At 40.0% G+C, this 26,193-nt stretch overlaps 1 long non-coding RNA gene across 1 annotated transcript; it reads right to left on the bottom strand.

The window, feature by feature from the left end:
* Positions 1–1,614: 1,614 nt before the first annotated feature.
* Positions 1,615–16,646, bottom strand: LOC133815900 (uncharacterized). Its single transcript, XR_009884893.1, has 4 exons — positions 16,531–16,646; positions 2,092–2,158; positions 1,895–1,996; positions 1,615–1,798 (listed from the first exon to the last, which is right to left on the bottom strand). It is a non-coding gene; the product is annotated as an uncharacterized LOC133815900 (long non-coding RNA).
* Positions 16,647–26,193: the final 9,547 nt, after the last annotated feature.

The raw sequence follows: 26,193 nt of genomic DNA, 5'->3' as shown, positions 1-26,193 counted from the left end.
TGTCTCCCAAATAAAGTCATAAAACTCTTATTTTCTTGTAGTGCCAAGAGCGCATCATACGCTTGCTCGACCCAACGGTCGTAGAAAAAATCGGCGCTAGGTATGCTGGGCGAGCTCCAAGGCTGATTATATAGAGGATAGGGCAATGGGCTCCGGGGTGACTTATTAGTCTCATATCCTAGGGTTAGGCCCCAGACTAGACTTATAAGTCAAGAACGACATTAGAAAGTTAAGTGATGGCCGAAAGCATTGACTTATAAGTTAAGGACGGCAATAGCGCGCTGAAAGCTGGTCGATATGGTTATGCCTAATCAGGAGCGTGACATACACTTGACCAACCTATTGGTCGTGGAAAACTAAAGCGCTAGGTACACTGATCCAGCTCCAAGGATGGTTATACAAAGGATAGGGCAAAAGGCCCCGGGGTGACTCATTAGTTCCATATCCTAGAGCATTGAGCCCAGTATGATTCATTAATCATGTATTTTGGGCAACGAGCTTGTTAGGAACGAATTTCCTAATACACAGCGGAATGGTGGTGGGGTTGGCCCAGTGTACAACAAAATTTTTGTAACATATTTAAACTACCTTTAAATATGCGGATCCATTAATATACATACATTAATCATAAGCAAGATAATAATAGAAATCATACCTCTTGAAGCCTATCAAGTATCCTTGCTATCTTTTCGTATTTAGAACGATCTTCCTATCCAAGCCGCTCCCACGTACTCACACCAAGATCTTACAAAGCGTTCTCTACACCTCAAGAAATGTGGGCACTTAGAGAATGAAGGATAGTTTATTTGTGATTCTACTTGATGTACTTAACTCATGAGATCAAGAGAATAAGCCTGAGAATTGGTTCTTTATTTTCAGGGAGAGAAAACTACCGTTCCATTTTTCACAGAGCGAATAGTCTGAGTTGTCTCACTTCTCTCTATCTGAATATTTTTCTGATTAGTCATACTTAAAAGAAAATATTCAAATTTAAAAAAAAAAAAATCCGTAACCATTTTTCAATTTACTTTTGAATTAAATAATTATTCTATTAATGAAAAAATCCAAAAACCAAATTTTGAATTATCCATTAATTAATTAATTAAATAAAAATGAAAATCCCATCCCTGAAAATTGCCCTACACGCCACTACTACAAAAAATGGATTTCAGGACAGTTTTTAACTGTCATTATTGAGCAACGACGACAGTCGATTAACTGTCGTATTTGCCTATGCCGACATAGGGTAGCTACGCTGGCAGTTAATAGGTGTCGCCATTGCTAGCTACGCCGACAGCTATTAGGTGTCGTGATTGACTGTCTATGGTGACAGTTTTTAACTGTCGCAAAGTTTCCACACCAGAGGACATTGCAAATATGTTGTCAATGCTCCCTGGTTTTAAAATCAATGCAAAAATTGCAGTAAAAGAATACACATCAAAAATTAAATTAAATTAACATTTGTAGCATTAACTTTATATTTGATTAGCTCTAACACTTTCTAAATAAAATAAATACATAGTTCCAAAAAAGTTTGTCATAAAATGAATCCTTTGCACAGTATGCACCTCAAAAAGCTAAATTAACTCAACCTATAATTTGTTAGATTGATTCTGTATTTGATTAGTTCTAACAATTTCTAATAAAAGAAATAGAAAGTTCAAAAAATGAATAAATCCCCTCACATAGGTACTAAGCATGCATGCCATCATTTAACGAGATGCGGTAGAATATATTTTGCCCACTCTTCTTGAACTTCATTAAGTTCAGCGTCAGTATATGGTAAATCTGAATTGAACTACAAATAATTTAAATTATAAGTTACATGTCAAATATTTATGAAGTTAAAATATAACATTATTAAAGTTAAAAGGTAAACACATTTAGTTATTACATTATTTGATAGATATGCTCTGGTTCTTTGTTGTGAAATGAGATCCCTAGCATACTTCATGCAGTAGATACTGCACTCTGTGGTTTTTGGTTGTTGTCAGCACTGTTAACATGGACAAGTGTAAAAGTATATTACATATACTTGTTAGTATACTTATAATGTAAATCTTATGTTTTATAAAGTTGAATGTTACTTACTTTTGGACTATAATACTTTAGACTTACAACTCTTTTTCCTTTTTCCGTATCATATAGCGTGAAAGCACTATACATAATAAAAGTATTTTAATTAGCAAACAAGCACTATTAAAAAGATAATATACTTTAAGGAATGAAACTTATATAAACTTACAGCCTAATTATATTTTTAATCTCAATGCGTAATTGATGGTTAATGGGATCCAAGAACGCCACTGAATGTGAGTGAGGTCGAAATAGCAATAACATCCAATGTTCACTAGAAAACAAACAATAAATTATTTAGAAGATGACTATATGAACTTAACATTTCAAAACTCAATATAAACTTACTTGTTATTCCAATGACAAATAAGGAACTACTTCTCGCCCATTTGAATGAATCGATCTTTAAGTGCTTGGGCACGCTTATTCTCATGACCTACACTAACTTCACCTGGATGCTGAAATGTGTACAAATGATCCAACCCATTGGTATGTAGTATATCATCCAACAACCTATAAATTAATCATATTTAATTATAAAAGTCATGTGTTATACCCAGATTTCGAGCCATGTTAAATGTGACCTCGAAAGCTGGATTCACAGCGAATGAACTCGTAAAGTCTGAAGTATGTTTCAAGACTAGATATCGAGCCTGAAAAGTTGAGACGACTTCGAATATACTGGCCTCGAAATCCACACGATCTCAAAGGGGAGCTCCCGAGATGGTTCTACCCTCAGGGATGACCTCGGATCAAGGGTTTCAAGCCTGACGCGAGTACGATCTCGAAAGCCATGTGACCTCGGGAGATGTCATTAGCTCGAAAGTTGATGTAAGACCTGGAAGAATAAGGCCTTGGAGATATATGATAATAATCTTGAACATCTACAAGTGTTGTCCATAAGAGACGTGGTCTACATTTATTACGGTAAATCCCCTAAAATCATGGGATATTATTTGATTAGTTATACGCCCCCTGGTCTTCAGGGGACGTTTCCTTTTATATCGGATTACAGGCATTTAAAGCCATTTAATTTATTTGCACAAAACGAGTAACTACCCGAAGTATGTGGGATAGTATTCTGCAATCTTCTCTATAAATAGAGAGATCATGCACCATTGTAAAGGACCGAATTTCTGAATCTTGAGAGAAAGCTCTGAAGAATTCATCCTTGAAGAATTTTCAGAGATCATCTTGAGCTTAATAAAAAAGACTCGTGGACTAGGCAGATTTAACTGCTGAACCACGTAAAAATCGTGTTTGGTATTATTATATTTTGATTGGCCATTACTAGTTAGTGTTTACGTGCTCTTCTTTCACTGTTGACGAAAAACGACATCAACAATTTGGTGCTTTCATTGAGAGCCTTAAGCATTCATTCCTGAAAAAGTCATGGCCACTAATAATCAGAACACACCTGAAGAAAATTACCCAAGACGTCCTGGGAAACAGCCAATGGAAAACCCTGATGTCGAAGAAAGAAGTGGATCTTCCGATTCCCGGGGACCACCTGCTCCACCAAGGGATGAGGATATGTATTACAATCCTGAGCGGTATGTTCCCATTGTGGAACTTGAAAATCGGCAACTGAAGCAGCAGTTGGCAGAGGCCAACAAACGGGATGAGGAGTTGACAAGGATAACCACAGAGGCGCAGGTGGCTCAGCCCCCGCCTCCGCGCGAAAACCAAGTCCCTCCTCCGAGGGACGTACACGTTTCTCCCCGTAGACCCCGTGGGCGTCCACGAAAAGATGCTGCCACAAGGAGGCCGGCTCAACCTCCGGCACCAGCAGAGCCATCTGCTCCACCTAGGCCCTAGAGGAGTACTAGGGCTCGGGCCCCGGCTAACCCGCCTGTGGAAGTACCTGCAGGAACTGGGAACAACTGAACCCCTGCAGAGGCTCAGACTCAGATACCTGGGAGCGCACCAAATGCGACCGACCCATCTCGGGCAAATTCTGGACCATCTAGGCCGCGACATGGATGGCAGCCACCATCGCCTATACGGTTTCCCCCATCTCCTATAAGATATCCTTCGCCTCCCCACAGGAATGCTCAACTCGTTCGAGATCAGGGCGAAGAGTGTACGGGAGGAAGACAAGGAAACGGGGAGGCTTTCCAGGAGCGGAGAGGCGCCCCATCTGAAAAAAGTCAAACATCTCGGTCTCGCACGGGGGAGGCGAGGCGACATAGAAATATTCCATCACGAAATAACCAGGCGATGCGTTTTACCAGTGATGAATTTGGAGATACCAGGTCGGTTAGCAAGCATGATCGAGGTCGTAAGAAAACTGGAAACCGCAGAAATCGTCCCGACCTATGAGAGCACCTAAACCAAAGTCGAGGTAATGATGACCCAATAAATCCGGACCTGAGGGATTGCTTGAATAGGCGTAGAGATCCCTTGCGGAGACGCGAGTCTGGGATTATGATCGATGACAACCGATTCCAGACAGTGCCTCTTGCGGACCCAGTCCAAGAAAGAATCGACCAGCTTGAAAAGGCTTTTAGGCTTTTTGAAAAACGAGCAAAGGAATGATCGATATGAAGACTCTGACGAGGAGCTCGAACCGTTTGCTCCCCATATTTCCAATACTCCATTTCCTCAAGGATTTCAGATCCCTCACGTCCTGATGTTTGAAGGAAAGATCGACCCGTGTAGTCATCTGAGCACGTTCAACACCATTATGAGAGCCAGTAACGTGGGTTACGAGCTCAGATGCATGTTGTTTCCAGCATCATTTACAGGACCTGCCAAAAGTTGGTTCAAAAAATATAAGAGACACTCAATAACTTCTTGGGAGCAGTTGTCTAAAGACTTTAAGAAGCAGTTCAGAGCAATGATGGGGGTCAGACCAGAGGCATCAACCTTAACTAACGTTCGACAACAGCTGGGCGAAACACTAAAAAGTTACTTAACAAGGTTTAATCTAGAAGTTGCCCGAGCTCGGGACGTGGATGACAGTAAGCACCTAATGGCTGTCCGAGCCGGCGTAATGCCGTGAAGCGCCCTTTGGGACGACATGCAAAGAAAACCAGTAAGGTCCATAACCGAGTTTAACAGACGAGCGCAGAGGTTTGTCAATGTAGAGGAAGCGAGGTCGACACTTAATGCGACTTCCCAGCCCGAAACTACAACGATAAACGTCAACTTTGCCTCAACCTCGGCGGACCCAGCAGTTCCAAAGCCTGTCGCAGAAAACCCCTCCAAGAGGAAAAAGAACGAAGGGAGTAACCCCGAAGCCGAGGGAGGAAAGAAAAAGAAGGGGGAGAGATATTTCTCCGTGTATAGAGTATACACCGAGCTCAATGAGTCTCGGGAGAACATATACCTGGCTAATGAAAACCAGGACCCCTTTAGCCGTCTGGACCCGATGAGAAATCAAAAATCCAAGAGGAACTCCAGTAAGTATTGCCGATTTCACAGAGACACCGGGCATACAACCGATGAATGTCGACAACTGAAGGACGAGATCGAAGGATTGATCTCGAGAGGTTACTTCCGGAAATTTGTCAAAAACCAGAGTACTAGTCAGGCCGCAAGCCAGAGAGTAGCCGCGCCTCCGACGGCACAAAACAATACTCCAGTAAGTATTGTCGATTTCACAGAGACACCGGGCATACAACCGATGAATGTCGACAACTGAAGGACGAGATCGAAGGATTGATCTCGAGAGGTTACTTCCGGCAATTTGTCAAAAACCAGAGTACTAGTCAGGCCGCAAGCCAGAGAGTAGCCGCGCCTCCGACGACACAAAACAATAATTCCCGAGCTCGGGAAGAAGACAGGCCCCTGTCGATAGATGGAGAGGATGTAATAACCATCTCGGGAGGGCCCCATCTCGCAGGAGTGGGCAGGAATGCCCAAAAGAGATACGTTAACGAGCTGAAGACTGGGGATGGGTCTCCTTATGAACCCGAACCTAGGGCTCCAAAAAGCCAGAAGATTGAAACACAACCAATAACCTTCACAGAGGAAGACGCCTCCCATGTCCAGTTTCCTCACCATGACCCACTGGTCATCACCCTCCAGCTGGCCAATAAAAGGGTCCACCGAGTTCTCATAGACAATGGGAGCTCAGTCAACATTCTCTACAAAGATACCCTCGAGAAGATGGGACTCTCCCTTCGCGACCTGAAAGCGTGTGCAACTACTTTGTACGACTTTTCAGGAGAAGGGACCGCCTGCATGGGATCCATCGAGCTCCCTGTGACCTTGGGAGACTACCTAGTCTCGGCAACCAAGATGATGTAGTTCGTGGTAGTAGACTTGCCATCAGCCTACAATGTGCTGCTCGGGAGACCCGCCCTGGTTGGGCTGGGGGCAGTTTCATCAGTAAGGCATCTGGCCCTTAAGTTCCCGACCCCTAGCGGAGTCAGAACATTGAAGGGAGACCAATTAGCAGGGAGGGAATGCTATAGCATCTCCTTAAGAGGAAAGAAACAGACGAGCGCACAAGCACTCGCCATCATTCAAAACAAAGACGGAATGGTCTTAGAGATTGACGAAGAGATTGATCGAAGGATTGAGGAGAAAGTTGACCTCGAACCTTTAGAGGAGCTCGAAGAAATTCCGCTCGAGGAAACCTATCCCTCGAAAAAGGTGAAGGTCGGAAAACACCTCCAAAATGAGACAAAATAGCAATTAATTTGCTTTTTGAAGAAAAACCAGGATGTCTTCGCGTGGTCACACTCGGACATGGTAGGAATAAGTCCGAATATAGCAAGCCACGCACTGAATATAGACAAGAGCTTCCCCCCGAAGCAACAAAAGCGAAGATAGCTGGACGAAGATAGAAAGAAAGCTCTAAAGGAGGAGGTTGACAGGTTAAAGGCAAACCGATTCATTAGGGATGCCTTTTACCCTGACTGGGTAGCCAATCCGGTGTTGGTCCCAAAGCCCAATGGGACGTGGCGAACCTGTATTGACTACTCAGATCTCAACAAAGCATGCCCGAAAGACTGTTTTCCGTTGCCAAGGATTGACCAGCTCGTGGATGCCACGGCGGGGCATGGCCTGATGTCCTTCATGGATGCTTATTCTGGATATAACCAGATTCCCATGCATGCCCCCGACCAAGAACATACGAGCTTCATCACGGATAAGGGGCTATATTGCTATAATGTCATGCCTTTCGGGCTCAAGAATGTTGGGGCCACATACCAGTGGCTCGTGAACATGATGTTTTCAGAACAAATAGGGAACAACATGGAGGTTTATGTTGATGACATGCTTGTCAAGTCTCAACTCAACAAGAACCATGTTGATGACCTCGAAGAGTGCTTCGGCGTGCTCCGGAAATACAACATGAAGCAAAATCCTCAGAAGTGCACTTTTGGGGTGTCTTCAAGAAAATTTCTGGGCTTTATCGTGAACTATCGTGGAATCGAGGCCAACCCCGACAAGATCAAGGCCCTGATTGACATGCCCTCACCTCGAAGGCATAAAGATGTCCAAAGTTTGACTAGTAGGATGGCAGCCTTAAGCAGATTCATCTCGAAATCTACAGACCGTGGTCTCCCATTTTTCAACTTATTAAGAGGAGGTAAGAAGTTTGAATGGACGGAGGAATGCGAGCTGGCCTTTCAGGAGCTCAAAAAGCACCTTGCGGAACCACCCATCTTGTCAAAACCTGAAACGGGAGAATTACTGTACCTATACCTTTCGACCACCGAACATGCAATAAGCGCAGTGCTCGTTCGAGAAGAAGAGAAGGTGCAAAGACCTGTTTATTACATCAGTAAAAGATTACTGGGGGCACAGTCAAGATATCCATTGATGGAGAAACTCGCGCTCAGTTTAATTCATTCGTCTCGAAAACTCCGCCCCTACTTTCAGGCGCATCCCATCCATGTGCTGACTGATCAGCCACTTAGGCAAGTCTTGTCTAAACCAGAAGCTTCAGGTCGACTTCTTAAATGGGTTGTTGAGCTCGGACAGTTCGAGATCACCTACCACCCGAGAACGACCATTAAGGCACAGGCGTTGGCAGACTTTATAGTGGAATGTACTGGCATAGCCGACGACGAGGTAATAACCCCGGCCCACGAGCTGTGGAAACTTTACGTCGACGGCTCATCAAATGAAAATGGAGCGGGGGCAGGGGTCATTTTGGTTACCCCCGCAGGGAGCAGATTTCATTTTGCCTTAAGATTTAGCTTCAAAGCATTGAACAATGAGGCCGAATACGAGGGTTTACTCACGGGATTTCGTATAGCAAAGGAGCTCAAAGCTAGAGCTATACATTGCTACAGTGACTCCCAGCTCGTCGTTAATCAAATCCTGGGAGAATACCAGGCTCGCGGCACGAGAATGGCAACTTATTTGGAGAAGGCAAAATTCGCATTAGAGTGTTTCAAATTTTATACAATCGAACAGGTTCCCTGCGAGCGAAACTCAAATGCAGATGCCTTAGCTCGGCTTGCCACATCCGCTGAAAATGAAGAACTGAACGTCGTGCCCATAGAACACCTTTCAGCACCTAGCATTAATGAGCCAGAGGAGGAAGATGTATGTATGATCGACATAGAGCCTACCTGGATGACCCCAATAGTTGAATATCTCGAGAACGGAGTCCTTCCAAGAGACCGGAACCAAGCTCGAAAGTTGATGTATCAACTTCCCCGCTACACCATTTTGGACGGGAAACTGTACAGAATGGGATATTCCATGCCGTTACTTAGGTGCGTAACCCCTCCCGAAGCTAAGAAGATCCTTGAAGAAATTCATGAAGGGTTCTGCGGAGATCACACTGGGGGGCATAACTTGTCCAAGAAGATCATACGCCAAGGATATTTCTGGCCAACCATTAAAACAGATTCTTTCGAGTACGTGAAGAAATGTGAAAAATGCCAGAGATTCACCACGATACCCCGAGCTCCACCATCCGAGCTGACCATGTTGACTTCCCCATGGCCCTTCGCGGTATGGGGCATCGACCTCATAGGCTCTCTCCCGACTGGCAAAGGCGGAGTAAAATATGTTGTAGTCGCCGTGGATTACTTCACGAAATGGATGGAGGCTGAACCATTGGAAACTATAACTTCAAAAAAGATCCTTGATTTCGTAGTAAAAAGCATCGTGTGCCGATATGGGGTGCCGAGGAAGATCGTATCCGACAACGGAACTTGTTCACCAACTTTTGTGAAAAGAACGGCATAATAAAGAGTTTTTCATCAGTAGCTCACCCTCAAGCAAATGGCCAGGTCGAAGCTGTGAACAAAACTCTCAAAAGTTCTCTAAAGAAAAAGTTGGAGGAGGCGAAGGGACGATGGCCTGAAGAATTGCCCCAAGTCCTATGGGGATATAGGACCACAGCTCAAACATCAATAGGACATACCCCGTTCTCTCTAGCATACGGTTGCGAGGTAATGTTGCCCATTGAGGTCGAAATCCCAATGAACCGAACTCAGATGTACGATCAAAGTTCAAACCACACTTAGCTCGAGGAAACCTTAGACTTGATTGAAGAAAAGAGGGAAGAGGCTCAGCTGAGAAACGCTGCTTACCAGCAACGAACTACCAGGTATTTCAACAAGAGGGTTCGAGATCGAAAGTTCGGAATGGGAGATATGGTGTTGAGACGCATATTTTTGGCAACACGAGATCCAGCAGCTGGAGTGCTCGGGCCAAATTGGGAATGACCGTACCAGATAGAATCAGTCATCCGTCCCGGTGTGTACAAACTTGCGAGATTAGACGGGAGCCTGGTACCGCGAGCATGGAATGGCGAACACCTTAAACCTTACTATCAGTAGTGTAGGAAAAGTGTTGCCTATAACCATGACTTTCTATTTGTATTAGTTTGTTGCTTTTGAATTCCATCAAATAAAGATTTATTTCGTTCAATATATTATCCCTTTTTATTTTTGCAATCTCTCTTAATTTAATAACCTATGGTCACACTCATAGGATATAAGGGGGCATCATCGGTATATATACCATTGATTTAAAAATAAAAATAAAGTATTTGGATGTAACCAGATACACGAGCTTAGATAGTTTGGACATAACCGAATTATCAAAAACTTATAAGTATTTGGATGTAACCAGTTACGCGAGCTTAGATAGTTTGGACATAACCGAATTACCAAAAAACATAAGTATTTGGATTTAACCAGATACGCGAGCTTAGATAGTTTGGACTCAACCGAACTATCAAAAGATAATAACGTTTGGATTTAACCAGATGTGCAAACTTAATAGGTTTGGAGCAAACCAGCCAAAAATATGATCGACGATAAGTAGGAACCTAAACCTACTCCGAGATAAGTCGAGATCGAGGCTGGAATATATTAAAGCAAAATAGTTTTGAACTCATAACTTCGGAGTAAAAACCGAGGACGAGTAAAAAGTAACTAAGCAAAAAGATATAACTAAACCATTCACATCACATACCATATAAGTACTTTCGGGTTCGTGGTTAAAGTAATATCCGACCTTGATAAATAACGAGATTGGAAGCGGATAATTCGAGCAAACGATGCATGAATGCATTAAGTCTCGAGCCTAAATCCACACTATGTTTGTATGAATAAATAAACATAAAAAACTCATTCATATAAAATATGCAAATATTTCGAGCCAAGAAATGTAAAGCATATATAAGTTTATAAAAAAAAAATTGTATCAGCCCTACGGGCATAAATAAAAAGTTACAAACAATAGAGGGACACAGCCCCGAGGTAAGAATCAAGAAGGAGCAGTTCCCTTGGCTTTTCCGACGTCAACAACACTGGACCCCCCAGGACGAATAGCATGACTATCCTTCTGAGCAGCCTCTCGAGCAGCTTCACTCGCCTCAAGACGGGCACTCCACCACTCTACATATTTGGCCTCGAGGGGACCCAGGAAGCTGGTATCGAGGTCGGCATTGTCAACCCAAATTTTGTACATGGCCTGGTCAACCGCCTTCTCCTTCTGCTCTTTGAACTCGTTCTGGAGGTGGGCCTTCTCGCCTTCCATAATGTCGAAAGTAGCAGCCTTCTCCTCTTCGAGCTTAGCGTTAGCCTTCTCCAGCTCGGCCTTCGTCTTCTCCAGCTCCGCGAGACGGGTCTTCACTTTCTCAAGTTCGGTCCTTGAGTTCATCAGCCATCTTAAGCTGGAGATCCCTCGACTCTTGGGCCAGAGACATACTTGTGTGCACCTCGTTGGTCAGCTTATAATTAAGCTGTGCTGAAACGACAAGGGCCTGAAATACAAAGAACGAATTAGATCGCGAGCTGAGGCACAAACAGTTAAAAGAGAGTTGTGAAGGCTACCGCGGCAGTGAGTTCAATACTCTTATCATAAAGAGTATTACAGTCCGAGGCCTTGTGCACGAGGTCCCAATGGTCGGCACCGAAGCCAGAAAAGCTCTGACCCACTCAAGAGAGGACGTCCGAGCTAAGCACAGCCCCTTGGGTCCCAGCGGCGCCGTCAAGCACGAACTCCTCAATATGAGGTCGGGCCGTCGGCAGTCGAACCTTGGTGACGGAAGGTTTCTTCGGGGGCTGGCCGACTGTTATTTGAGTGTCGGTCGGGGGAAGCGAGACGGGCGCAGTTGAACCAGACGCATCAACCTGGACAATCGGTTCCTTGGTTATGCTCGAAGTAACCTGAGTCGTTGGGGTCTTCTCGAGGCGTCTAGGGACCTTGGATGGTCGGTCGGACCTCCGCGAGGCTCTCGGGCGTTTACTCTTCTGAGCTCCAGTTCCCTCATCACTAAAAAGCACAGTGTCGAGATCGGGATCCATGGCACCTGCACAGTTCCAATCGAAGTTAGACATAATGATAATGAGCTTGGAAAATAAAAAAGAAAAAACCAAGTAAAGAAAAGACCTAACTGGAACTCTCCCCCGAACTAGAGCTCGGGGACCATGAAATTCCCCCATCTTCAGAAGAGGCGGGGGGAGTACCTTCCCTATATAGGTGGACGTCAACCTCGAAAGGTCCCTATAATCGTTGGTCCCATATTGGACAGCTATCCCGTTCCACACCTCGTCTGAAGTATACATGGTGTCATACTTCCCGAGCCAACTATCAAACCTATGAACACAAGCGTCTACCCAACTCCATATGTAGAAGTGGTATCTATCATACAGGCATGAAACTAACCTATCGGGCTTATGCTTTAGTAAGGTGGGGGACCACATTCTCGAGGTAAGAAAGGCTTTACCTTCATCCGAGTCCGAACTCGAGGCTTCGTCATTAGCCTCGTTCCCCGATGGCGGACTCCTTCTGCGAACTGGAAGTGGGGGCCTCACCTCTCTCCTCGAAGGGAGGACGCCTGTGGGCAAAGGCACCTGCTCCCAATGTTCATACTTTGTATTGGACCAGTCAAAGGTGGACTGGCCCTCTCCCAAAAGTCCGCATTTTCGGAGCTTATCCTCATGTAAAAGGTACAAGAGGGACCTCCTGCCATGAGGGAGTTGGAGCAGGGTTTCTCTATGCCCCTCCATTGCCTCGTTAGGAGTAGGATGATGAAAATTCACTGGAAAGCAAGACACATTTCAACTAACTACGGGTCTTACAGCTAAAATCCCGAGCACAGAGATAAAGAAAACTAGGATACTTACGAATCTGCCTGAACGAGTAGTGTCGAGATAGGGACAGGCCATCTGTCCAGAAGAAAGCTTTTTTGAAATCAGATGGGTGATTAGGGAGATCTTCAAAAACCTTTTTCTCTTTGGGATAGCTTGAAAGGTAGTAAAAGCCATCTCCTCCCCGAGCTTGGGAGGGGTTGCTTTTCAGACAAAAGAGATATAAAATCTCCTGAGGTGAAGGCCCCTCCCACTCCAGCTCGTGGTATAGCGACCTCAGGGCAGACAGAACCCTGTAAGAATTGGTGTTGAGCTGGAACGGAGCCAACCCAACAAAATCCGTGAAGTCCTTGAAAAAAGACTTCAAAGGCAACAGCGCCCCTGCCTTCATGTGTTCTTGGCTCCATGCCGCGTATCTCAGCCTGTTGTCACGATCCCCGGGGGCATAACAGCTTCGTTCGTGGGCGGCCGGAGCTCGACATTTCAAAGAACCTGACAACCTGAGGCCATGGAGGGCCAGAATGTCAATTATCTGACTTGTCGAGGTAATCGAGCTCCAATAGTGCTCGGCCTCGAAGATTTCTTTCCTCGGCTGCGAGGAAGAAGGCTCCCCCATCAATGAAAATTGAAGTTCTCCTGGACTATACGCGATGGTGACCTTTAATGCGGGGTCGAGGGGGATCAGCCTAGGCCCTGAGTTGGACTCTGGATAAAGGGCCTCCCGAAGAGTTCTCCTCTTCCCCTCTATGACCTCGTCTATTTGGCGGTGGTAATGAGCTCGAATATCCTCTTGCTTGTGTGCAAGCTCGTACTCATGGATTCGACGTTGATTCGGAGCAAACAACGACTCCGGGCTCGGGGTTTTTGGCGATTAAGGGATTGCCAGCAACGACCCCCACCGTCTTTCCAGATTCTGTGACATCTAGCGAGAAAGAAAAATGGTGAGGGCCATGCATGCAAGAATTACGAGCTCGATAGGATGAGCTCGGAGTTTAGGAACAAAACAAGCTCGATACTAAGACCTTTCTTAAAGGGTCAGAACGTGTGTTCCACGAGAAAGGGAGGAGAGTAAACAATTTTTTTGAGAATCCCAAAAATTAGGGGAAAAAGAGTGGCGGATAACCAGAAAAGGTAACCTTGGGTATCGTGCATTTGTCAAAGCCAAGGTTTTATACCCGATATCTTGGTGTACAAGAAACGTTTTTTAAAATTACCCAAAAACCAGAAATCTTGTTCAAACATCAAAACTGGATATGAACCAGTGATGCAAACCTAGTATGGAAACTTGAAACATAAAAGCCTATCAGACAAAAATTCCCTAATGTTTTGTACTAAGAAAATAAACTAGTACATTCAAAGACATAGCAAGAACAATATGAACAAAAACTGGGATAAGGGAAAACAAAGATTGGACACTTACACAATAATGGCGATTGCAGAGAAATTGCTGACTAAAGGAGAGGCTGCAAATATGAGCTCACGGACTCGAACAAACCGGAGGTCTTTTGTTTTCTCGACTGGGAGAACATGCGCGAGAAAGAGGTTCTCTGGGTTGGTCTCTGGTTTCGTCCCTTCCCTTTTTTGTTTCTGATGCGTGTAAAATAAGAGGAAGAAGAAGACCTTGAATATATAAAGGGAAAAAAGTGATAAAAAGGGTTAATCTGGGCCATTGGCCAGAATCCTAATGAAATCCGACGGTCAGGGGTCAATGACATGATGGAACCGAAAAGGTGGCAGACGAATGATCGTGGGCAGGTTTCCAAGGTACTCAAGTACCGTAAATGAGCAATACCCAAATGACGCGTGTCCATTTTCAAGTATATAACGGTACGGTTCCCGAAGAAAGTAGTTCAAAAGTTTCCTTCTCTTAGGATTCGAACAAATACTTTTGAGGGGGCAAAATGTTATACCTAGATTTCGAGCCATGTTAAATGTGACCTCGAAAGCTGGATTCACAGCGAATGAACTCGTAAAGTTTGAAGTATGTTTCAAGACTAGACATCGAGCCTGCAAAGTTGAGACGACTTTGAATATATTGGCCTCGAAATCCACACGATCTTGAAGGGGAGCTCCCGAGATGGTTCTACCCTCAGGGATGACCTCGGATCAGGGGTTCCGAGCCTGACGCGAGTACGATCTCGAAAGCCATGTGACCTCGGGAGATGTCATTAGCTCGAAAGTTGATGTAAGACCTGGAAGAATAAGGCCTTGGAGATATATGATAATAATCTTGAACATCTACAAGTGTTGTCCATAAGAGACGTGGTCTACATTTATTACGGTAAATCCCCTAAAATCATGGGTTATTATTTGATTAGTTATATGCCCCCTGGTCTTCAGGGGACGTTTCCTTTTATATCAGATTACAGGCATTTAAAGCCATTTAATTTATTTGCACAAAAAGAGTAACTACCCGAAGTATGTGGGATAGTATTTTGCAATCTTCTCTATAAATAGAGAGATCATGCACCATTGTAAAGGACCGAATTTCTGAATCTTGAGAGAAAACTCTGAAGAATTCATCCTTGAAGAATTTTCAGAGATCATCTTGAGCTTAATAAAAAAGACTCGTGGACTAGGCAGATTTAACTGCTGAACCACGTAAAAATCGTGTTTGGTATTATTATATTTTGATTGGCCATTACTAGTTATTGTTTACGTGCTCTTCTTTCACCGTTGACGAAAAACGGCGTCAACAGCATGCATATAATTTAAACTTTATATTATAAAAGACATGAATATATACCTCAAATACAATATCATTGGAGTTTGCCCAATCTTGTCCATGTTGCAAAATTGTGTCACATCATCCTTGAAAAGCGTAGCAATCGTGTTGTATCCAAAAACATGCGATGGGATATTAATCTTCTTGTGGTAGTCATTATCTCATGGTGATACAAACTTCAACAAAGAGGTCAAATTTCTTGACATAGAAGTCGAATCATTGTGAGAGATTGACACTAGCTCCTATGTCAATGGCTCTACACGCGGAAGCTTTGGGGGTTGTGGATGTTGAATGGAAGGTATCATCGCCTCAATATCTTCTTTCTTTCTCTTCTGCTTATGACCCAAGGAAAAGTTAAAATAAAATATATTTCAAAATAAAATAAGTTAGGCAATAAAAACTTATAGACATTACCTGTCCCTGCTCACTTTCATCGATAATAAGATGTTTATGCCATGCTACTGGTACCCCAACTGCTTGACCTACCAAAGTGATCCCTGCATTCAAATTAGGAAATTTTAGCCTAGCCATCTCATCGTGGGCTACCTCAATGACTACACGAGCAACTTATTTAGGCATCATTTTTCCATGGATATCTGTACTATCAGTTTTAAGGATGTATCCCGATGCAACTATGTTGTCTCTTGTTTTGATAGCAAGCTTGCATTTAATAGCTACGTTAGAAAGAAATAATAAATATAGTATAATAGTGAAATTATTAAGCATTAACATTTGCTAAGTTGATTATGGTAATAAGAATACCTCATGCATAGTTGGCGAAATTTTGGTTCTGGTGGAGTAAACACTGGTTGAACATGTAGTGGTGGTGGTGGTGGTGGTGGTGGTGGTGGTGGTGCTAGCATTGGTGGAACAAGCACTTGTTGAACATGTGGTGCTAGTGGTGGTGGTGGTGGTGGTGGTGGTACTAGTACTGGTGGAACAACCTCTTGTTCAACATATGGTGCTAGTGGTGGTGGTGGTGATGATACATTAGAGGTTGCCCTTCCCACACACTAAGTGTATTTATCAAACACTTTGTGTGCAACACAAAAGCATAAACCAAAAGCCACGATTACAATGTAATAGCCTAGATTCTTCTAACTTTTCTCTTGTTTAAAGAGCCATAGACAAAATACAAACCTGTGATAAAAAATCTCAGACAAGAAACAACATTCTATTACTAATAGTCAGAAGTGAATAAATGGGTACCTTGCAGAGGAGACGCGTGGCTGGTTGTTCAGCGTCGGCGGCGTCAGAGGTGGCTGGTGGTGCGGGTCACACGCGGCTGGCTGGTGGCTGAAGAAGAGGCTGAACGTTGGTTGGAAGAAAGATGAGTGTTTGGCTGGAAGAAAGAAAAAGGAAGAGGGGAAAGAGAGGGAAAAGAGGGAAAAAGATAGGTGTGGGGGGAAACTAAATTTTTTTTAAGGGGCAATGCCGACACCTATAAGCTGTCGCTATTACCTCCAATAGCGACAACTTATAGGTAACGGCATTGCCCCTTAAAAAAAACCAGTTTACCAACAACGACACATTTTAACTGTCGGCATTGCTCCTATACGTTTTTATAAAAAAATTATTTAAACATATATATATTAATACAAAAAATTATAACTAATAAATTTATACATTAATTTTTTTACAATATATTTTCAATTAATAAAACAACTCTTTTTTAACTAATACAAATTTTATAAATGTGTTAAAGAATAATATAGTTAATTTAATTTATAAATATGTTAAAGAATAATAAATTTAAATTTTGATATAAAAATTATTATAAATACATAAGCTAATAATATAAAAAATTTATAAACAAAAAAAATCTAGTTTTAAAAGTTTTTAATAAATACATAAATTTTATAAATATATATTTACATAATTTACTTTATTTTTAAAATTATACTATTCATTAATTTTTTTTACAATATTTGTCCAATTAATAAAACAATTCTTTTTTACCTAATACAAATTTTATAAATGTGCTAAAGAATAATATAGTTAATTTTATAAATATGTTAAAGAATAATAAATTTAAATTTTGATATAAAAAGTATTATAAATACAAAAGTTAATAATATGAAAAATTTAGAAAAAAAAAATCTAGTTTTAAAAGTTTCTAATAAATACATAATTTTTATAAATATATATTTACATAATTTACTTTATTTTTAAAATTATACTATTCATTAAATTTTTTACAATATTTTTCCAATTAATAAAACAACTATCTTTTAACTAATACAAATTTTATAAATGTGTTAAAGAATAATATAGTTAATTTTATAAATATGTTAAAGAATAATAAATTTAAAATTTGATATAAAAATTATTATAAATACAAAAGTTAATATGAAAAATTTAGAAACAAAAAAAATATATAGTTTTAAAAATTTCTAATAAATACATATGTAATTTTTATAATTATATATTTACATAATTTACTTTATTTTTAAAATTATATTATTCATTAATTTTTTTACAATATTTTTCTAATTAATAAAACAACTCTATTTTAACTAATACAAATTTTATAAATATGTTAAAGAATAATATTGTTAATAATATCATTAATTTTATAAATATGTTACAGAATAATAAATTTTAATTTTAATATAAAATTTATTATAAATACAAAAGTTAATAATATGAAAAATTTAGAAAAAAAATAGTTTTAAAAGTTATTAATAAATACATAATTTTTATAAATATATATTTACATAATTTAGTTTATTTTTAAAATTATACTATTAATTAATTATAATATTTTATTTGAATTTTGGTGACATTTTATGACTGTCGGCATTAGACTTTTATTAACTGTCGTCACTGGGGTCAATAGCGACACCATTTACCTGTCGGCGTTGTTCTTGAATTAACTATCGGTGTTGGGGTCAATAACGACACATTTTAACTGTCGGCATTGGTCTCGAATTAACTGTCAGCGTTGGGGTCAATAGCGACACATTTTAACTGTCGGCATTGGTCTCGAATTAACTGTCGGAGTTGGGGTCAATAGCGACAGTCAAAAGCAACGGTGACAGTTATTAGCTGTCGGCGTAGAGTCCCGCTAAGCAATTACGACAGTCAACAAAGTTGACTGTCATGGTTGGGTGTCGGGAAAGCCCAGTTTTGTAGTAGTGGCACACACAGTCCATGGACTGTGTGTGCACGTGTAGCCTTCCTAATTTTAGGGATGTTGTTTTTTTCAATTTTTATTTAATTATTTATTCAAATCATTTTGTCAGATAAGATCTAACAACCTGATAACTAATTCAAATTTTGAATTCTAATTAAAATTAATTATCTTTTTAATTAATTATCAAATATAATTAATTATTTGAATAAATATTAATCTTTTAAATTCAAATCCAATTTGAACTTATCAGATTATTATCTCCCACTCAAATAAAGATATTTAATTAATTCTACCAATTAATTAAATCCAAAATTTTCGAAAATAAATATTTAATTTATTATAATTTCGAAAATTATAATTAATTAATTATTTAATTAAATTTCGAAATTAATTTAATTATTTAATATAATTTCAAAAATTATACAATAATTAAATATTAATTAATTTTGTTAACTACAACTAATTTGTAATTAATTAATTAATCAATATTATCATATAATTGCATATTTGGCCTGAAGAACAAATTTCTTCTTAAATATGTCTTTAAACTATTTTCCCTTCATATGAACTCTTACCTTGAACAGTGTTGATAGAGCCGCTATGAGGACCTATGGACCTATAATTCCAAGCTCCAATAAATTTGAGATTATTAATTAAATATTCTTAATTTATTAATCTCATGATTATTCCACTATAAATATGAGACTGTACTTTTGTAATTATAGACATTTCATTTACTAAGTACTTTATAATCATAAAACGTCCATTGAAATAATCATTTCATACAACTTGACCCTCTAATAATGGTTCATAATTAATCGGGAATAAAATTACCGTTCTACCCTTTTAATTATCTCTTGTTTCCTTAAGTACCCTTGACTCTACTAGTGAAGGTTAATTCATAACTAAATTATGAATTTGAGCTCAATAACCTTTCAGTCCCAAAAGTCAACCCTTAAGAGAACCATCATTCAATCTCTTGCGAGAAGGCATAGATTCCATATCTGTATACTATGTCCCCAGCCATCTACATTAATGAGTTCCCAAAACAAAAGTTTCTAGCCTGATCATTCTGACAGACCCTAACAGGTGAATCAAAGAACTCATATAACATAAACAGGAGTTCATAGTAACTTCAGGATTAAGATCTATTTGTATATGATCATTAGTTGATATATTTTATTAATACTTCGAAACGGTATTTAACTAAGTATTAATAAACATATCTAGTCCAGTTCTATATATTCTCTAATATATAAAGCACCTCCACTAAAGTGTCCTACCACACTAGTGATCCGGATCTAGATCACATGTATTCATAATACTAGTGAATCGTACTTGCAGTAATTAATCTAAAGATTCCATAACTTTATTTTACTGCGAACTATTCAAGTTCATTTATCTCAAACACAATCCTCCCGTACTAATACGTGTTTGAGATCACATATATGAACTTAGGAATTTTCCTGATATTTACTTAATATTATCACAGAATAATATAGTCCATAAAATATATGTATAACAAATTCAATTCATTTATTTATTTCATAAAAACAATGTCTACTACATATGCTTTCAGGGCACATTTCCAACAATCTCCCACTTGCCCTAAAGCAAATGATGCATCTCTCTCTTTCCCATATTTCTTACATGCTCCTTAAAAGATTTTATAGATAAAATCTTTGTGGAAGGATCTGCAAGATTATGCTTTGAAGCTATCTTCATAACTACAACATCTCCTCGATGAACTATCTTTCTTAGCAAGTGATACTTCCTCTCGATGTGCTTTCCCCTCTTGTGACTCCGTGGTTCCTTTGAGTTAGCTACTACCCCACTGTTGTCACAGTATAGGACTAGTGGCTTATCCACATCTGGCACAACTTCCAGATCGGAATAGAACTTTTTGAGCCACACAGCTTGCTTAGTTGCTTCACAAGCCGCTATATACTCGGCTTCCATGGTGGAGTCTGCAATGCTTGTTTGTTTAATACTTCGCCAGACTACCGTTCCTCCTCCAAGAGTAAACACTAATCCAGAAGTCGATTTCCGACTATCTCTGTCTGATTGAAAATCAGAATCAGTGTAACCAGTGGGGTTCAGGTCTCCACCTGAATATACAAGCATATAATCTCTAGTATTTCTAAGATACTTGAGAATATTCTTTACTGCAGTCCAATGACTCAATCCAGGATTGGATTGATAACGACTGACTATCCCTACTACGTAACAAATGTCAGATCTTGTACATAACATGGCGTACATTAGACTGCCTACTACTGAGGCATAGGGATATTGTCTCATGTCGTCCTCTTCCTGAGGTGTTTTGGGACACTGCTCTTTGGAAAGGAATACTCCAGAACGGGTTGGCATCTCACCCTTTTTTGGAGTTTTGCATATTAAAGCGTTCTAGCACCTTATCAATATAAGTTTCTTGAGACAATGCCAAAGTTTTGTTCTGTCTATCTCTAAGAATCTTAATGCCCAAAACATACTTGGCTTCTCCCAAATCTTTCATTTGGAATTGTTTAGCTAACCAGTTCTTTACTTTTGATATTGATGTTACGTCATTTCCAATCAGTAATATATCATCAACATAAAGAACAAGGAATACTACTACACCATCTTTGATTTTTTTATAGACACAAGGTTCGTCAACGTTTTGTTCAAAACCAAACGTTTTAATTGTGTCATCAAATCTAAGATTCCAAGATCTAGAAGCTTGTTTGAGTCCATAAATGGATCTAAGAAGCTTGCAAACCTTTTGCTCTTGACCTTTTAACTCGAACCCTTCTGGTTGAGACATGTAAATGGTTTCGTCAAGGTAGCCATTCAGAAAAGCTGTTTTGACATCCATTTGCCAAATCTCATAATCCATGCACGCAGCTATGGACAAGAGTATACGAATGGATTTTAGCATGGCTACAGGAGAAAAATTTTCTTCATAGACAACCCCTTCTTTCTGTGTGTAACCTTTGGCTACAAGCCTTGCTTTGAAAGTCTCTACTTTCCCATCCTCTCCTCTTTTCTTCTTGAATATCCACTTGCAACCAATGGGTTTGATATTCTCAGGTGGATCTTCAAGAACCCAGACAGAATTGGAATACATCGATTCCATTTCTTGGTTCATGGCATCTTGCCATTTTTCCTTGTCAGAATCATTCATCGCATCTCTAAATGTCAATGGATTGTCTTTGTTTGTGTCAGACACAAGCATTTGAACTTCGTGTTCATAGCGTGTGGGTTGCTTGCTAACCCTCCCACTACGACGAGGTTCACTACTATTCTGACTAGAACTAGCAGTTTCCTCTTGCCGTTTTTCATTGGTTATTGCTGGTGACTTTGCAACTTCATTTATGACCATGTCCTCCAGAACAACCTTACTGCGAGGTTTGTGGCTATTCACATAGTCATGTTCAAGAAAAGTTGCATTTGTCGATACAAATGTTTTATTTTCTTTTAAACTATAGAAAATTCCACCTCTGGTCTCTTTGGAATAACCCACAAACATGCACACTTCAGAGCGTGATTCCAACTTCCCGGTCTTTCCTTTAAGCACGTGTGCAGGACACCCCCAAATTCGAAAATGGTGTAAACTAGGTTTACAACCATTCCATAATTCTATGGGTGTCTGTAACGTTATGGATAGCCAAGACCGTTACACTGTGTGTTTATAAAAGTGCTAGACTTGCTAATCAAGTCATTTAATTAAGAACGTGTTACTGAAACTTTAAAGGAACTAGGGTTAAAATGATTTGGTCTCAAAAGTCACATTTCCCATAAAGAAACATTTCCTGTTTACATGGGATCCCAAAAATATTAAGATTAAAACCATTTACAAAAGTTTTAAGAACTAAATACAGCATTAGCCATATTAAGGCAAAACAGACAATTAGGCAATCTCTGTCCTGACCCACTCCTCGGCCATGTCGACCGAACAGCTGGCTATGTACATTCGACCCCGTAGCTCTCCATCTCAGGATTGGTCCAACTTGCCTTTGCCTTTACCTGCACCACGTAGCACCCGTGAGCCAAGGCCCAGCAACAAAACACAACAACAGAGCATAAGCAATCAACAGACAATCCAATATCTCATATTACATTACATATTCTCAACCATATAAACATTCAGGATCATCAAGTATTCAGCATACTAAACATATCAGCTCATATCATACATCAATTCACAAATGATAACTAGGGTTAGCACCCTCAGGCCGCATCCTCCGTTATCCCACTGACTCTGGCCCGCTTAAATCGAGCTCAGTGAATATTAAGCTGTCATCGGCTACCAGTGGCCAAGCCGCGCCCTGTGCGCAAATATTGTGTATGGCACCCTTAGGCTGCTATCACATGTCCCATGGAATAATACCATCATTGCCATTTAATAGTTTTCGGGAGCTCTTAGTCCCATCACATCACAAACATATAACAGGGTGCAGTTTTCTTACCTTTAGATTTGCTAGCTTTGATCACTTGACTCCTAGCGCTCACCTAATCAAAATCGTAGGTCAAAGTCATCACCAAACCTCAAGTCCAAAACATAGCCTCGGGACCAATCCCGAGCCCCTGGGAAGTCCTAATTCCACCAAACAGGGTGGTGGAATCGAACCCCGAACCCTTGGTCAAAAACCCTTGTAAATAACCCTAAAATTCCTTTCTGGAAACAGGGCAGTGCTACAGCGCTCTAAGGAGGGCGCTACAAGCAGTACCAAAATCCCCCATAAAGCATGGCCTAGCGCTACAGCGCCCAAAGCCTAGCGTTGTAGCGCTAGTCACAGACAGCCAATACCATATTTTCCCTTCCTGCGATTTCCCCTAGCCAAACTGAACCAAAACTTCTCCAAACCTTTACCAAACTCAAAATCAAGCTCACCAACATGTCTAACTCATCCCAAGCATCATAACCACATAAAATCTAATCACATGCACCTCTAATCCCAAAATTCACCATAGTCACTTCTAGACTTCAAAACTCAACAGAACACAGCAAAAACTTCAAAGTTTAGAGTTCAGAATTTATACCTTTGATTGAAATTCGACCTTAAGTTGCCTCTAGTCCTCCTTATCTTGCTCTTCCTCATTCTTTGGATCCAATTTCCCTGTAATTCCCCATCAATTCACCTTAGATACCTTAGTTGCAAATCAAAACCAGAACTGAAGAAACTTCAGAGTCTTACCTTAACCAAATGGCCTATCCTTGTTAAACCCTTGTCAAATCTTCAAGCTTAGCTCAGAAACCTTATGGCTCAGTTGACCTAGCTCTCCTTTGAATTTTTCTCTAGGAAAGCACAAAGAAATGGTGATGGAGATCACCAACCGACCCTTAGAAAAATAGCTCTATTTCCTCCCTTTCTTTTTCTTTCTTTTCCTTCTTTTCTTTCTTTCCTCAGACTTCTATATTATTCTACCATTTCCACTAAGTATAAAGCCTCAACATACTTATCTCTGAGAAGCCAATTGACCATAATGCCCTCCCATTTAATCTAAATCCTTTAATCCACTTAGGGGCATTTTGGTCATTTTACCCAATTCCCGCTAATTCCTCGAGTGTCTCTAATATTTTCCGCTTACCTCCTGATACTTAATTAATCACAAATTATATTCCTCATTATCAAAATTAACCTCAATATATTTTCTAAATTCCCATTTATACCCCCAGGCTCGCCCCGAGCCGGGTATAAATCCCCGCCGTGACTTTTTCGCTAATCTGCTCACTAGGATCGTCTCGAATCACAGATCTCAGATATATCCACATAATAATGTGGTCTCAACAATTATCACATATATATAAACAGTTATGCCTGCAACGGCCAAAATTACGATTATGCCCTTCTAACCTAATCAGGGCCTACATGCATACTAATACACATAGCCACGCATCTCAAATATTCAAATAGTCATATAACATGCTTTAAAACATTAAATCACATATATTTCAATTATGCCCTCCCGGCACACTAATCTAGGCCCTTAAGCCTCATTAGTAAATTTGGGTCGTTACAGTGTCTTTTGGACAGACTTAGATGGAACAACATTTAATATGTATAGAACACATTGAATCGCATAGCCCCAGAATGACAGTGGTAATGATGAGAAACTCATCATTGATCTAACCATATCTAATAACGTTCTGTTTCGTCTTTCCGAAACACCATTTTGCTGTGGCGTTCAAGGTGCTGTGAGTTGGGATTGAATGCCATGCTCACACAGATGGTCCTTGAATTTAAAATCCAAGTACTCTCCTCCTCGATCAGTTCGAAGAGCTTTTAGTGACTTACCTAATTGCTTTTCAGCTTCTGCTTGAAATTCTTTGAACTTTCCAAAAGTTTCAGATTTTCTTTGCATTAAATATAGGTAACCATATCTTGAATAATTGTCAATAAAAGTGACGAAGTATTCATAACCTCCTCTTGCTTGTACATTAAGTGGACCGCAAACATCCATATGTACTAGCTGAAGTGGTTCTGTGGCTCTTGAACCTTTGGCAGAGAAAGGTCTCTTGGTCATTTTGCCTTCTAGACAAGATTCACAAACAAGGAGAGATCCAATAGATAGTTCTCTTAAAGGACCATCCTTTACAAGCCTATTTATTCTGTCTAGATCAATATGGCCCAATCTCAAGTGCCACAGATATGTATCACTTTTGGAATCAGTCTTTTGTCGTTTAATAGATCTAGAATTGGCTATTTTAAATAATTCTGAATTATTAACAGATTTCTCTTTAGCTTGCAGTTTATAAAGCCCTTCGATAGATTTTGCAGAACATATCTTAAAACCATATCTTGAAATAACAATCAAATTATTATTAAAAGATATTTTAAAATTTTGTTCATGCAACATAGAAACATAAATTAAGTTTCTAGAAAATCCAGGAATATAATAAACATTTTCTAAAACAAGAAATTTATTATTCTCAAATTCCAAACGGGTTGTTCCAACTGCTGCTGTAGAGACAATCTGACCACTGCCTACCCTCATAGTCACCTCTCCATCAGAAAGCTTCCTCATTGAACTAAGAATCGGAAGAGAAAAGCAGACATGGTTAGTGGCTCCTGAATCTACTATCCAGGATGAGGAATTATCTTCCACTAAACATGCTTCTAACACAAGTAAATCAAATTTACCTGTATTTTTCTCTTTGAGGTCAGCGAGATACTTTGAACAGTTTCTCATCCAGTGACCATTTTCTCCACAATGAAAGCAAGTCCCTTTTGGGGTCTTCCTTTTGGAGGTTTTAGTGTTCTTGTTCTCTTTGCTTTTGGATGAATTTTTAGGCTTCTCACATATTAATGCAATGTTCAAGTTTGATTTCCATTTCATGTAGGTTTCACCAGTCAACTTTTCATTAGCAAGTAAAGAAGATACAAGATTTGAGCTAGACATAATTGCTGAAAATAAATAAATAAACAAAATGAATCTATGCATATAATAAATATCAGTTATTTTCGGAATAGTAAACGTGATGCATGAATGCAACAAAAAACGCATGAAAAATAATTACTAATTCCACGATTAATTAATTTGAACATTAATGGACCAACCTTAGGGTAGGTCAGACTAATTCCAAATTAATTTTGAGATAAGCTCTCAAATTTATAAGTTAAAACTTAAATCAATATTTCTCTTTGGACTTATAAACAACCGCTTGTTTGGTCAAGAATACACTAGTCCGCTCGAAAGCCTAATGTACCTTGTGAGTGTAACCCATTATTTTAGATCAATGACTTAACTCAAGA

This window comes from Humulus lupulus, chromosome 2, assembly GCF_963169125.1.
Source record: "Humulus lupulus chromosome 2, drHumLupu1.1, whole genome shotgun sequence".
Classification (NCBI taxonomy): Eukaryota; Viridiplantae; Streptophyta; class Magnoliopsida; order Rosales; family Cannabaceae; genus Humulus; species Humulus lupulus.
This window is presented reverse-complemented; position numbering and strand designations above follow the sequence as displayed.